Source organism: Giraffa tippelskirchi, chromosome 10 (genome assembly GCF_054371585.1).
Source record: "Giraffa tippelskirchi isolate mGirTip1 chromosome 10, T2T-mGirTip1v1.2.pri, whole genome shotgun sequence".
Classification (NCBI taxonomy): Eukaryota; Metazoa; Chordata; class Mammalia; order Artiodactyla; family Giraffidae; genus Giraffa; species Giraffa tippelskirchi.
The window spans coordinates 88,428,816-88,443,760 of NC_137284.1; the positions used below are offsets into that span (position 1 = coordinate 88,428,816).

A 14,945-nucleotide genomic window follows, 5' to 3' on the forward strand; every position below is an offset into this window, starting at 1 on the left:
ACCTTTAGTCAACCTGAATAAAGATTTTTGCCAATTAAAATAATGTACTTTGGCATGTATTAAATTATATAAAATCAAATTTGTTTATATACTGGTTAGCCAAGCCTCCATTAATATGCCTTCATAAAAGTGACATTCAGTGGGTGGCACAGAAATTTTTAGACAGTTATTGAAATAGATCACATTAGTTACAAATAGAAAAACTTTAGCTTTTAAATTTTAAAAATTTAATTGAGAATATGAAAGATGGAAGAGATGAATAGTATCATTGCTTTGAAATAATAGCTTGCAAGTACATAACACTACCTTTAACCCCAGGTAAAGGTTTTCCCTCCTTGCTTAATCTCTTGGTTTTACTTTCTCTACTATGTCCTCTAAACAGTTTAGATAAATCTGAGCAGCTAACATAACTGGAAATCCAAATTGGTGAACCATTCTCCATCAATAGAATACAACAGGCTATACTGTTGTATAGGATAGAACAGAATTCCCCAAATCTCAGTAGTTTAGACAATCATGTTTTTGCAGGGTTTTATCCTGAAGCAGACCTCATTCTGGGACCCAGGTTCAGAGAAGACCCCCGGCCCCCATATGTAATGTTGCCTCTTGTGGTAAAGAAGGAAGAGGGCAGGGAAAATTGTGCACCGGCTCAAATGTTTTTCCCTGTAAGTGACACATGCGAATTCCACTATTTCAATTACAAGAGCAATCATATTGCTGCACTTAACTTCAAGGAGCATGAGATAGTGACCTTGCTTAATGCCAGAAGGAAGAAGGGAATTGTAAACCGTGTACAGTGGTAATGTATACTGCATATCTTAAACATAGCAATCCTCCCTTTTTTCATAATCAAATGTAATTATTGAATCAGCAAAAACCTACCATCAGTCCAGGCCTCTGCTTTTGCAGCTGCCTACGAGAATAACCACCACTCTTCACTGATAGCCATCCTAGGATAACTGACAATTCCCAGTCTCTTCATAACTTTGTCTTTGTTTTTGGTTTTATCTAATTACCATAATCTGCTTTTTATATTTCTCATATTTCCTACAGATGCTAAAAAGCTATAATCCTGTACTAATTTATTGGTGTAAGTTCATCTAAGAAGCATTGAAGAAAAATAGTCACTACAGTACCATTCAAATAAGCTTTAAGTAACTGTTTTGAAATTTATATAATTTTCAGTGATGCTAAGTTTATAGAGAGTCTGGAAATATTTATTGGACTTCATTAACCAAATTGAGTCGTTTGCTTCTGCTTTCCAGCATTGTTGGAGACTGATTCTGTGGTCTGTAAAAATGGAAATCCTGTGAATTACTATAAACCGCTAAACATTTTTTTCTCTGACACACACTTATTAGTAAGGTTCACTTATTTCCAACTGATGATTAGAATGACTGCTATCCAGGGCTAGGCACTCTGCTGGTGAAAGTCTGATGTCAAGAAACTCAGACTATTCAGACATGAAAGCCTTAAGAATTAGATAACCACATTCATTTAATAAATTAAGCTTATTTTACTCTGAGTGTGTAGGAATTTATTGTAGAAATGACTCTGGTTTTTAGCCTTTGTGGTAGGCTGAATAATGTTCCCTCAAAGATGCCCCTGTCCTAATCCCCAGAGCATGTTAGTATATCATTTTATATAACAGAAAGAGGCTTTGTAAATATGATGAAAGATGTCGAGGTAGTTAGTTTTCCTAGACTATTTGGGTGGGAATGATATAATTACCATGGTCTTTAAAAGAGGGACTCAGGAGAAATCAGTGAAATCCCATGTAACAATGGGACCGGAGATTGAAGTGATGTGCTTTGAAGATGAAGAACAGGCCACAAGCCCAAGAATATAGGCAGTCACTAGAAGCTGAAAATGGTGCTACAAGGGAGTTTCCTGTCCTGGTTCTCAGAAGGAACCAGCTTTGCCAACAGCTTCACTTTGACCGGGAGTAACTGATTTCAGATAATAGCAGAATTATAAGAAAATCAATTGGTGTTCTTTGAAATTACTGTTGGTAGCAATTTGTTGCAGTGGTAACAGGAAATTAATGTAATCTCTTAACACCAAGTTGAGAAAAGAATCTATTACAAGAAGGGGTTTATGATTTAAAGTAATGTTTATCACCGAAGTATCTTAAATTCAAGATTTAAAAATGTTTTCTGTTTACTATCCATTTTTGAGTGTTGACATTTCTTATTTTCTATTGTATTCTAAATTTAATTGCATTTAAAATTTTGTTCTTGTTTTAAAATCTCCTTAGCCTTAATTTTCTACTGTCATTATATTTAACACACATTTTAAGTTTTAGTATTAACTGTTCTATTCCAGTAAATTCTGCATTTATAAAATTATTCTTTCATATTCTGTTGAGAATATTTTTAAGCATCAGGAAGAGCTTATTAACATTGCTGTTTTTAAGATAAGAAAACTATTAACATTTATGAAATTATAGGTCATTTGTTAGTATGTGTTCATTTCATTATAGATCAGAGGGACCATCTGGTAATCATGACCTGAACACAGGAGGACAGTACATGCAGTGAATCTCTGATTGGGCTTAGGACCTCTTTGTTAATTCTAGTAAACTTTCTTTCTCTTTGTTTAGGTTTTCTGTTACTATAAATAATGATCATTATTATTCTTTCAAGAGCAGATGTTTTCTGAAAAACAAATATTAAATGGTAATATCTGATCTATAGTCTTCAAAACAGAAGCATCAAACCCTATTTTTGGCCTAATCATTCAGCAAGAATTTATTGAGTACCTGTGTAAGCACCTTGCCTGTATTTCATTGAGTCAATAATCTTTCAAGTTCTTGGGAAGTACAAGTATGTTTAGGCATGCCTATAACTCATGAAGACTGTTCCGGATGTTCCTTTGCTAGTCACCTAAACAAGGGTGTGTAAATACTGATTAATGGATGTCCTGTGCAAATGCTGATTCACCAATGTCTTATTTAACTTTTCAAGGAATGAACCTTCAAGTTCTCATGGTATTTCTAGTTCATGAGTTTTTATTAATTAGTGTTTGAATAAAACTAGAAGGAATTTCATGACTGCACATGTCAAATGATTCCATAGTTAATATTATAAAAGGGATATTATTTGTCATAGTCCAGTTGATGGATTTTTCCTGCTGGTGAGTTGACAAGCCCCATCTACCTTTGATATGTACATTCAAGTAATTTTTCTCCAGAGTTTCAGAAAGCATATAAAATTTCAGGTACTTTGATTAATTACTGTTAGTAGAAGGAACCATTTACTATGTTTTCTTTCGGAAATGTGGAGATTCTATGCTATATATTATTAATAGGTGAAAATAAATATGAATGCCAAGGAAATCCACGAGGAAAAGAAAAAAGGAAAATATAATTCAGAATTCATTTTAATAAAAAAAAAGATCTCTGACTACAGAACTTTTGACATACATTTCATACTTAGGATTAGCAAAAATTTGTAACTTAGATAGGCACAAGCCACTAATGTGTCTTGTGCCACGAGATTATCTAGATAAGCACCCTGATTTTACAGAGTCTGTTTTGGGAAACAGCTCAAAAAATTCAGTAAAGTTGAGAAACTGAGATCTAGAGATTCTAAGCAGCCCAACCGAGGCTACCTAGTTATTTGTTAGGTTTTCAGATTCCCAGCTCAGGCACTTTTCATTATTGCAATGTGCTACTCATAATAAAAAGTATTATTGTACATGTACATAAAGATATTATATTTAAATACTCTTTTGAAGTGTGCATGGACATATAACTCATTTCCTAGAAACCACTGTTTAAGGTGGTGTCTTTGTTAGTGACCCAATAACAATGAAGTTAGGAGGACAGTGCTAAGTGCTGGTTTCTCTCACTCTTCCCACACCATGACAACTTCACCAAAAATTATGTCAGAATAGCACTCATGTTGGATACTTTCACCTTTGCAAGAAAAAAAAAATCATTTTCTTTCACCAAACAAAAAACATTTATCTTCTCCTATTTACTTCAATTTACAAAAAGAGATTGTTCCTTTTTCTCTGTTTAAAACATAAATACACAGAGAGAACAAAAAGGTGGAGGAGTAGGTGGACGTGTAGTACATCTCTCTCCACAGATACATCAAGAATACACCTTCAGACATAAAAGTGCATGCAGAAAACCAGCTGATAGTAGACAGGTGTACCTGACCAGCAGAAAATAATATATAGACACACGCAAAACTCAAGATCAAGCCCTGAGCCTTTGGAGTGGGAGCACTGATTCCAAGACCCTAGACTACCAGAGAACTAACCCTAGGGAGTATCAAATAATGAGAACTCACACCAAGGAAACCACTAGAATACAAGACCTGGCATCACCCAACCACCAGTAGCACCCTGTTCAGGACGCCTCATCTAAACAACAAACAAAACAAAAACACAAACCCAATCATCAGCAGATAAGATTACCACCTCACTCAGCCTTGCTCTTCAGAGGAAAAGCAAACAAAAACTCAGCACAAATCTCACCCTATATAAAGCTTACACAAACCTCTGGACCAACCTTAGGAGGACAGAAACCAAAAAGAAGAAAGAATTCAATTCAACCTTGAAGTCTGGGAGAAGGAGAAATCAAACACAATAAGTTAAAAAAAAATGAAAAGGCAGAGAAATACTACACAAATGAAGGTACAAACTATAAACACAGACGTCCAAACAAATGAAGAGGAAATAGGCAAACTCACTGAAAAATATTTCAGAATAATGATAGTAAAGGTGATCAAAAACCTTGAAAACAAAATGGAGAAAATGCAAGAATCAATTAACAAATACCTAGAATAATTAAAGAATAAACATACAGTGAAAAATAACACAGTTACTGAAATTAAAAATACTCTAGAGGAATCAATAGCAGAATATCTGAAGCAGAAGAACGAATCAGTGAGCTGGAAGATAAAATGGTGGAAATAACTTCTGAAGAGAAGAATAAAATAAAAAGAATGAAAAGATCTGAGGATAGTCTCAGAGACCTCTGGGACAATATGAAACACACCAACATTTGGATTATAGGGGTCCCAGAAGAAGAAGAGAAAAAGAAAGGATATGAGAAAATTTTTGAAGAGATTATAGTTGAAAATTTCCCCAAGATGAAAAAGGAAATAGTCAATCAAATCCAAGAGGCACAAAGAGTCCCATACAGGATAAACCTAAGGAGAAACACGCCAAGACACATACTAATCAAACTAACAAAGACTAAACACAAAGAAAGAATATTAAAAACAGCAAGGGAAAAGCAACAAGTAACATACAAGGAAAACCCCATAAGCCTAACAACTGATCTTTTAGCAGAAACTCTGCAGGCCAGAAGGGAATATCGGGATGAAAGGGAAAAATCTACAATCAAGATTACTGTATCTGGCAAGGATCTCATTCAAAATTGATGGAGAAATAAAAAGCTTTTTAGACAAGCAAAAGTTAAGAGAATTCAGTACCTCCAAACCAGCTTTACAACAAATGTTAAAGGGACGTATATAGTCAAAAAATACAAGAGAAGGAAAAGGGTCTACAAAGTCAATCCCAAAGAATTAAGAAAATGACAATAGGAACATATATATCAATAATTACTTTAAATGTAAATGGAATAAATGCTCCAACCTAAAGACACAGACTGGCTGAATGGATACAAAAACAAGATCCATATATATGCTATCTACAAGAAACCCAAATCAGACCTAAAGACATATAGACTGAAAATGAGAGTATGGAAAAAATATATTCCATGCAAATGGGATGCAAAAGAAAGCTGGAGTAGCAATCCTCATATCAGACAAAATAGACCTTAAAATAAAGAAGATTACAAGAGGTAAGGAAGGACACTGCATAATGATCAAGGGATCAATCCAAGAGGAAGACATAACAGTTGTAAATATCTGTGCACCCAACATAGGAGCACCTCAATACATAAGATAAACACTAACAGACATAAAAGGAGAAATTGACAGTAACACAATAATAGTAGAAGTCTTTAACACCCCACTCACACCAATGGACAGATCATCAAAACAAAATTAAAAAGGAAACACAAGTCTTAAATGATACATTAGATGAGATGGATCTCATTGATATCTTCAGGACATTCCATCCAAATGCAGAAGACTACACCTTCTCAAGTGAACATGGAACATTCTCCAGTATAGACCACATCTTGGGTCACAAATGAAACCTCAGAAAATTTAAGAAAATTGAAATCATATCAAGCATCCTCTCTGAACACAATACTATGAGGCTAGATATCAATTATAAGAAAAAAAAAAACCTCTAAGAAACACAAACAAATGGAGATTAAACAACACATTTCTAAATAACCAACAGGTTACTGAAGAAATCAACATGGGTCATTATTCAGTTCAGTCGCTCAGTTGTGTCTGACTCTTTGTGACCCCAGGAACTGCAGCACGCCAGGCCTCCTTGTCCATCACCAACTCCCAGAGTTTACTCAAACTCATGTCCATTGAGTCAGTGATGGCCATCCAACCATCTCATCCTCTGTCATCCCCCTCTTCTCCCACCCTCAATCTTTCCCAGCATCAGTGTCTTTTCCAATGAGTCAGTTCTTTGTATCAGGTAGCCAAAGTATTGGAGTTTCAGCTTCAACATCAGTCCTTCCAATGAACACCCAGGACTGATCTCCTTTAGGATGGACTGGTTGGATCTCCTTCCAGTCCAAGGGACTCTCAAGAGTCTTCTCCAACACCACCATTCAAAAGCATCAATTCTTCGACACTCAGCTTTCTTTATAGTCCAACTCTCACATCCATTCATGACCGCTGGAAAAATCATAGCCTTGACTAGACGGACCTTTGCTGGCAAAGTAATGTCTCTGCTTTTTAATATGCTATCTAGGTTGGTCATAACTTTCCTTCCAAGGAGTAAGCATCTTTTAATTTCATGGCTGCAATCACCATCTGCAGTGATTTTGGAGCCCAAAAATATAAAGTCAGCCACTGTTTCCAGTGTTTCCCCATCTATCTGCCATGAAGTGATGGGATCAGATGCCATGATCTTAGTTTTCTGAATGTTGAGCTTTAAGCCAACTTTTTCACTCTCCTCTTTCACTTTCATCAAGAGACTCTTTGGTTCTTCTTCACTTTCTACCAGAAAGGTGGTGTCATCTGCATATCTGTGGTTATTGATATTTCTCTCAGCATTCTTGATTCCAGCTTGTGCTTCCTCCAGCCCAGCGTTTCTCATGATGTACTCTGCATATAAGTTAAATAAGCAGGGTGACAATATACAGCCTCGACGTACTCCTTTTCCTATTTGAAACCAGTCTGTTGTTCCATGTCCAGTTCTAACTGTTGCTTCCTGACCTGCATACAGGTTTCTCAAGAGACAGGTCAGGTGGTCTGGTGTTCCCATCTCTTTCAGAATTTTCCACAGAAAAATGCAAATCAGAACCACAATAAGATATCACCTTACACCAGCCAGAATGGCCATCATCAAAAGTCTACAAGCAATAAATGCTGGAGAGGGTGGGGAGAAAAGAGAAGGCTCTTGCACTGTTGGTGGGAATGTAAATTGATACAGCCATTATGGAAGACAATATGGAGAGTCCTTAAAAAACTAGGAATAAAACCATCATATGACCCAGCAATTCCACTCTAAGGTATATACCCTGAGGAAATTAAAATTGAAAAAGACACATGTATCCCATTGTTTTTTGCAGCTGCTGCTGCTGCTGCTGCTAAGTCGCTTCAGTCGTGTCCGACTCTGTGCGACCCCATAGACGGCAGCCCACCAGGCTCCCCCGTCCCTGGGATTCTCCAGGCAAGAACACTGGAGTGGGTTGCCATTTCCTTCTCCAATGCATGAAAGTGAAAAGTGAAGAGAAGTCGCTCAGTCGTGTCTGACTCCTGGTGGCCCCATGGACTGCAGCCTACCAGGCTCCTCCGTCCATGGGATTTTCTAAGCAAGAGTACTGGAGTGGGTTGCCATTGCCTTATTTACTATTTACAATAGCTAGAACATGGAAGCAACCTAGATGTCCATCAACAGATGAATGGATAAAGAAGTTGTAGTTCATATACACAATGGAATATTACTGAGCCATAAAAAGGAATGCATTTCAGTCAGTTCTGATGATGTGGATGAACCTAGAACCTATTATACAGAGCAAAGTGAGTCAGAAAGAGAAAGATAAATATTGTATTCTAACGCACATATATGGAATCTAGAAAAATGGTACTGAAGGATTTATTTATAGGGCAGCGATGGAGAAACAGACATAGAGAATAGACTTATGGATGTGGGGAGAAGGGAGGAGAGGGTGAGATGTATGAAAAGAGTAACATTGAAAGTTACATTGCTGCTGCTAAGTCCCGTCAGTCGTGTCTGACTCTGTGTGACCCCATAGACGGCAGCATACCAGGCTCCTCTGTCCCTGGGATTCTCCAGGCAAGAGTACTGGAGTGGGTTGCCATTTCCTTCTCCAGTGCATGAACGGGAAAAGTGAAAGTGAAGTCGCTCAGTCGTGTCCGACTCTTCGTGACCCCATAGACTGCAGCCTACCAGGCTCCTCCATCCATGGGATTCTCCAGGCAAGAGTACTGGAGTGGGGTGCCACTGTCTTCTCCGAAACTTACATTACCATATGCAAAATATATAGCCAATGGGAATTTGTTGTATGGCTCCAGAAACTCAAACAGGAGTACTGTATCAACTAGAGAGGTGGCATGGGGATGGAGATCGGAGGGGGGTTCAAAAGGGAGGGGATGTAGGTGTGCCTATGGCTGATTCATATTGTGGCTTGACAGAAAACAACAAAATTCTGTAAAGCAATTATCCTTCAATAAAAAAATAAAAAGAAAAAAAAGAAGATTCCCCCTAAAAGTTAGATTTTTCAGGACACAAAAAACATATATTTTAATTTATAATAAAAAATTATACTATCTTTATTTCAAAAAAAAACAAAACCTAAGTACTGTAGAGAAAAATAGGTTGTTTACTTATTTGTTGGTATTTACTTCCTTGTGTAGAATCACATTCCATAAAAGATTCCTGATCATAAAGAGGCTTTATATTTTATTAGTCTAGTATACATGTGAAGATTTTTAACTTTTTTATTTAGGGGCTTCCCTGATAGCTCAGTTGGTAAAGAATTTGCCTGCAATGAAGCAGACCCCAGTTCAGTTCCTGGTTTGGGAAGATCCACTGGAGAAGAGATAGGTTACCCACTCCAGCATTCTTGGTCTTCCCTTGTGACTCAGCTGGTAAAGAATCCACATGCAATGTGGGAGACCTGGGTTCAATCCCTGGGTTGGGAAGATCCCCAGAAGAAGGAAAAGGCTGCCCGCTCCAGTATTCTGGCCTAGAGAATTCCATGGACTATACAGAGTCCATGGGTCTCTGTACAGTCAGAAAGAGTCGGACAGATTTTTAACTTTTTTATTTAACATAATTTTTTTTCTTTAATGTTTGAGCAGGAGTGAGCATGAATAGGAAGAACAGTGGGAATCTTGAAGGGGATGAGGAGCACAGGAATTGTACAGGTAGTAAAGGGCAATGAGAATACTGGAGGCAAGTCAGTCTGCTCACAGTTGTGCTTAGAGGTGGCTGTACATTCCTTGTATATTTCTTTATTCACATTTGAATCAAATCAGCAGCAGGTTTAGAAAGACTTCTTTGAATTAAGGAGGAAGATCTGTAGGGCACATACCCTAAACATCTCTCTAGTTCCTACTTTATATTAGCCACCGTAATGCATTCTGGGAGTAGGGAGGAAAATCCACAAATAATAAGCAGGCCCTGCTTTTGAATTTCCTCAAGGTTCTTAAAGGCTGATGTGAAAAAGTAGTCACAAAGAAAGATAAATTTTAATGATAAGGTTAAGATGATTAATGATATGAGAGAAAGGCTCATGGGACTCTTATCAAATGAGGGAGAGAAGTATTGGTGTAGAGATGAGCTGGAAAACATTTATGGAAGTGTAGAAGCTGAACTAGAATGGTGAATATTTAAGAACATGAAATGGGAAGTTTGGAGAAATGAGTATTTCAGTAGAAAGAAGTGATGTTTTTGTCAGGGAAATAAAAAACAATGAACATGTAAGTTAACAGCATTCAGTTTAACTGGATCAATGATTCTTAAACATTTTGGTCTTAGGTCACCTTTTCATTCTTTTGCTGCCCAGTTTTAATGCAATATACTTGACATATAACATTGTATAAATGTAAGGTGTACAATGTGATGACTTGATACACTTATACTTTGGGAAATAGGTACAATAAGGTTAGCTGATGCATCCATCAGCTCACAAAGTTACCTTTTTGTGTGTATGTGTTGAGAACATTTAAGACCATCTCTCTTAGGAACCTTTAGGAATACAATACAGAATGTTAATTAGAATCACCATGTTGTACATTAGATCCCCAGAACTTGTTCATCTTATAACTTGGTACGCTTTGACCACCTTTACCATCTCCCAATCCCCTGGCCCCCTGACCCTGGCAACTACCAGTCTGCTCTCTCTTTCTGTCAGTTTATTTTCTTTAGATTCCACATATAAGTGAGATCATACAGTATTTGTCTTTCTCTAACTTATTTCACTTAGCATAATGCCCTCAAGCTTTACCATGTAGTAACAAATGGCAGGATTTCCTTCTTTTTTATGGTGAAAAAATAGATGTATATGTGTATGTGTGTGTGTATATATATATATATATATATGTGTGTATATATATATATATATATAACATTTTTGCTACCCTTAATAGTTATTCAGAGCCTCACAAATCTTTGGTTTATATCGGTTATATTCATCTTTGATGCATTATAAATGAAAACTTATAATTTAAAAATTATTAATGTGTTTAAATTACACTAACAATGTGTTATGTTTTAACATAATTAACATACTCATGAAAATAACAAATATTTTAACTCCTATTTAATATCTGAATTAATAGAAGCAGGATTAACGAATTCTTGTATTTGCTTCTGCTTTCAGGCTGTTGAGATATCACACATCATGCACTTTTAAAACACTCCTTTGTACACTCATGAAAATTAAAAGGGCAAATAGCATCTTACAATGAAAACAGTTTTGACTATGTAGGAATCCTCAGGTACACTTTGAGGCCTGCTGAATTGAAGACTGGTATATAAGAAAGGGAATAGTGAAAGAAAGACTGGAAAGTTAAAGACTGACATTGATAATGCTTACCAGAAGAGCATAGTAATTCCATATATGGTTAGAAGTAGGGCCGATTTCCTAAACTTTAAAACTACATTGGATATCCATACCCTACCCTTTCAGATCATGCTGGTAAATATCTGGGAGACAGAAGTCTTATTTATCCTTATATTAGATACTGTTTCATCTTTTATAAAGAACCTTTAGCTCATATTAGAGGGTTGAGAAATTTGTGTGATAAATTGTAAACAGTCCATTGCTTACTCGAGGTAATACCCTCACTGCAATTCTGTCTGATTTAATTTGGAATCTTATAAGGGGAGCACAACTGAATAACTTAAAAACAAAACTGTGTCCAATCTAGATCTGAAATTTGAGACTTGACCCCTGGCCAAAAAGCTAAATCTTTTAAAATTAGTTTCACTGAACAAATAACATATCTGTAAAAGTACCCTTTATCATCTAGTTTTCAAAGGGTGCTCTCATGTCCCTGAGGCAAAAATATCAAGCTTTGGACTTGGAATCTAACCACCACTTTGTTCCAAATCATGTAAGGGGAATTTCAGCAAATATGCCAGTAGGGGGAACTGTTATTCAACAAATAATAACAGGACTGGGCTTTTTTCTGGGCAATAGGCACAGACTGTAGAGATTCTCTATGGTGTAAAAATGTGATGACCTAACTGATAAAGGGTCTTGCATTGTTTTTTCTTGATTATCTTAGTCTACTTTAGTAAGTTATATTTCTTCATGGTCAAGGGAAGAAGTTGGTTTCTAGTGTAGTTAAAGATCATGACTCTGGATGAAGATGAAGGTAGTAGAATATTAAGATCAAATGAAGAGTGATAAATCCTTTAGAATAATTGACAGTTTGATTGACTGTGGTTACCTCTGCTGATTTCTAATTACCAGAAATCAGAAAGCTTTGCATTGATTAAAACATTTTAAGGCAGAATTTCTGAAACTATGCATAAAGACCACCTATATCAAAATCTCCAGAAGAGCTTATTAAAAGTGCAGATTCTAAGGGTCTACACAACCTACTGAATTAGAATCTGTGAGGGATAAACAGAATAAACATTTTTCAAAAAGGTCTCCTAAATGAGTTTTTATGCATGATAACATAGAGAAGCCTTTTTTTTTTTTGCCATCTCTCTAGGAGCTTGGAATAGAAAGCACCAAACTAAAAGTGATGAGCTAAAGTAGTTCTTCTCCTTAGGCCTGCCTCTTTCTTATGATCCTCTGCTTTCCAGGAGAGAGTTGGGGAGGAGAGATTGAAGAGACAGGGACATGGAACTCTGGGAATCAAGAATCCCGGATTTCATATTCTTACCAACTTCATAGCCTAAATGTTCTCAAGAATGTCAAAAACTGTCCATCAACCTGTCCAGACCATTTGCATGCCTGATAGAAATCAGGAAGTTAGGAACAAAGGAAGCCTTTTGCTTTCAGGCAGGTGTCACAGTGAGAACTTGAGTGTCAGATTAAACACTCTCAAGAATTGAAATGTAAAGCGATTGTTAGGCAACATGGTATTTTGGTTGCTTCTTGATTTTTGTGTTTTAATGTGTAGTAATACTTTGTGGCAAGTCAGTTGTGGCTCATCCTACCTATCCTTTTTCAGCATGTTCTTTAGGCTGAATATAGAGTTAAGTAAATATGGGCTAATATTTCACCTTCAAAATATTTAAGAAGATTTGCTTAAGAAGAGGAAGGAAATTGAAACATGGGGAACTTAAAATTAAAGGTCATCATTAACTTGATAGATGTAAAATAGAAGGCCATAATGAATATTACTAAGTAGTTCAAACAGAAGCAAGAAAAGAGGAGGGTTTGGTAGAGAAAGGGTAGTTTATTGAACTAAAACAGACATAAGTAACAGAACATAGAGAAGCTTACTTTTCAATAAATCAGAAGTTCTAAAACCATGCTAGGCATGACTGTCCACTTATGTCAAGGATAAATTTATGAGCTGTAATTTTTTTAAAGCTATCTTCTTTAACTTTCTCTTTAGCGACATCCCTCTCCTGAGTTATCCTATCCTCGTTTTTCATCTCTAAATTAAAGAAAACACTGAAAAATTGGGGGAAATCCTTCTACAAGAAACAAAATTTTTAACCTTTTAATACTCTTTAAAGTATTCTTTACTCAGGTGATGTTGAAAATTATAATGAATGGGAATATTTCTCCACACTAACATTTCAGCTAATTGAATCTGTTTTGCTCTTAAGACAACAAATATCATTTTACCTTACCAATATAAGAGAAGAACAGATTATTGTCAATTTCATCCTATAAAGATAAATATTCAACAGTATATCATTAAGAAAGCTTTTAAGAAATTGACATTGAAACTAAGGACAATAGATGTTATAATAATTATGACAAACATTTATTGAACACTATCCATAGTCAACAAATCATTCTTAGTAATTGATATATCTACTCATTTAATCCTAAATTATTCTAAGTGATTGACAGATGTTAACTTATTTAATCCTAGCAACCACCCTATATTATTATTGTTTATTTTTCCTTTTATAGTTGATAGAGAAGTTAAATCATTTGCTGAAAGTCACACAGTGTGTATGTATATTCCTACCTAATCAGTTTGATTACAGACTCTATGCTTCACTGCTTTAGTGACCCCATGTCACTAAAATAGTAGTTAAGCAATGCATAGGTTCATAGGGACTCATCTTTATGCATCTCTCTGAAGGCTAAATGAAAAATTTTAAGCTTAATTCTGAATTTCACAGAAAGTGTAAGGCCCTGGACTTGCACAGTACTGGAAGCAACAGAACTTCTTGTAAGAACCGTGATCAGTGACTCTAAATATGATGCCCATTAAGTAGGAAATAAGATCTTATTAATTTAAGCTTCATTGTATAAATAATCATGGAGCCAACATTTACCTTTGTAATGCTGCTAAGTCGCTTCAGTCGTGTCTGACTCTGTGCGACCCCATACACGGCAGCCCACCAGGCTCCGCCGTCCCTGGGATTCTCCAGGCAAGAATACTGGAGTGGGTTGCCATTTCCTTCTCCAGTGCATGAACGGGAAAAGTGAAAGTGAAGTCGCTCAGTCGTGTCCAACTCTTAGTGACCCCATGGACTGCAGCCTACCAGGCTCCTCCGTCCATGGGATTCTCCGGGCAAGAGTACTGGAGTGGGATGCCATTGCCTTCTCCATACCTTTTTAATACCTACAAATACCTACAAAATAATTGGAAGTGAATGAATGAATGGCATGAGTAAAATTTCAAGGAGAAATATTTAACTTGTCCATTAAGATGCATATTACGTTTTAAATTTTAAAAGCATGCATTTGCATATAATTAATATGCCTGCTGTAAATGAGTTACATCTATTATTAGCTTAAGCTCAGTGAAACCTCTGCTTAGCAATTTTGGTAGCAATTCCATTCTTAGAATTATTATGTTATAAAACCATATGTAATTTAAAATGCTCTATAAGTCCATTTTTTTCACTAATTCAGATAGACCCCATCCATTAATATTTAATATGTATTCCTGAATTGCTAGATTCAACGCTGTTTAATACTTTCTTAATAACTTTCTTGGAATGCTGTTATAGATGTTAATCATTTGATGATTTTTATTCCTATGTTAGATAAGCACATGCAATATTTATGGCAAAACATTGTACCTACACAGCATATTATGATAATTTGATCTCTGTTAACTCATGTATAACCTATTCCTTTTAAAACGTGAGATACTGATAAACAAGTTTCCCCTGGTCTGATTTATTGTTCTGTATTAATGAATTTATAT

At 36.0% G+C, this 14,945-nt stretch overlaps 1 protein-coding gene across 4 annotated transcripts in view; it reads left to right on the forward strand.

Moving 5' to 3' along the window:
- Window positions 1-14,945, forward strand: part of MAGI2 (membrane associated guanylate kinase, WW and PDZ domain containing 2) — a 1,446,920-nt gene that overhangs the window by 471,967 nt on the left and 960,008 nt on the right. The gene's annotated exons all lie outside the window — the stretch shown is intronic.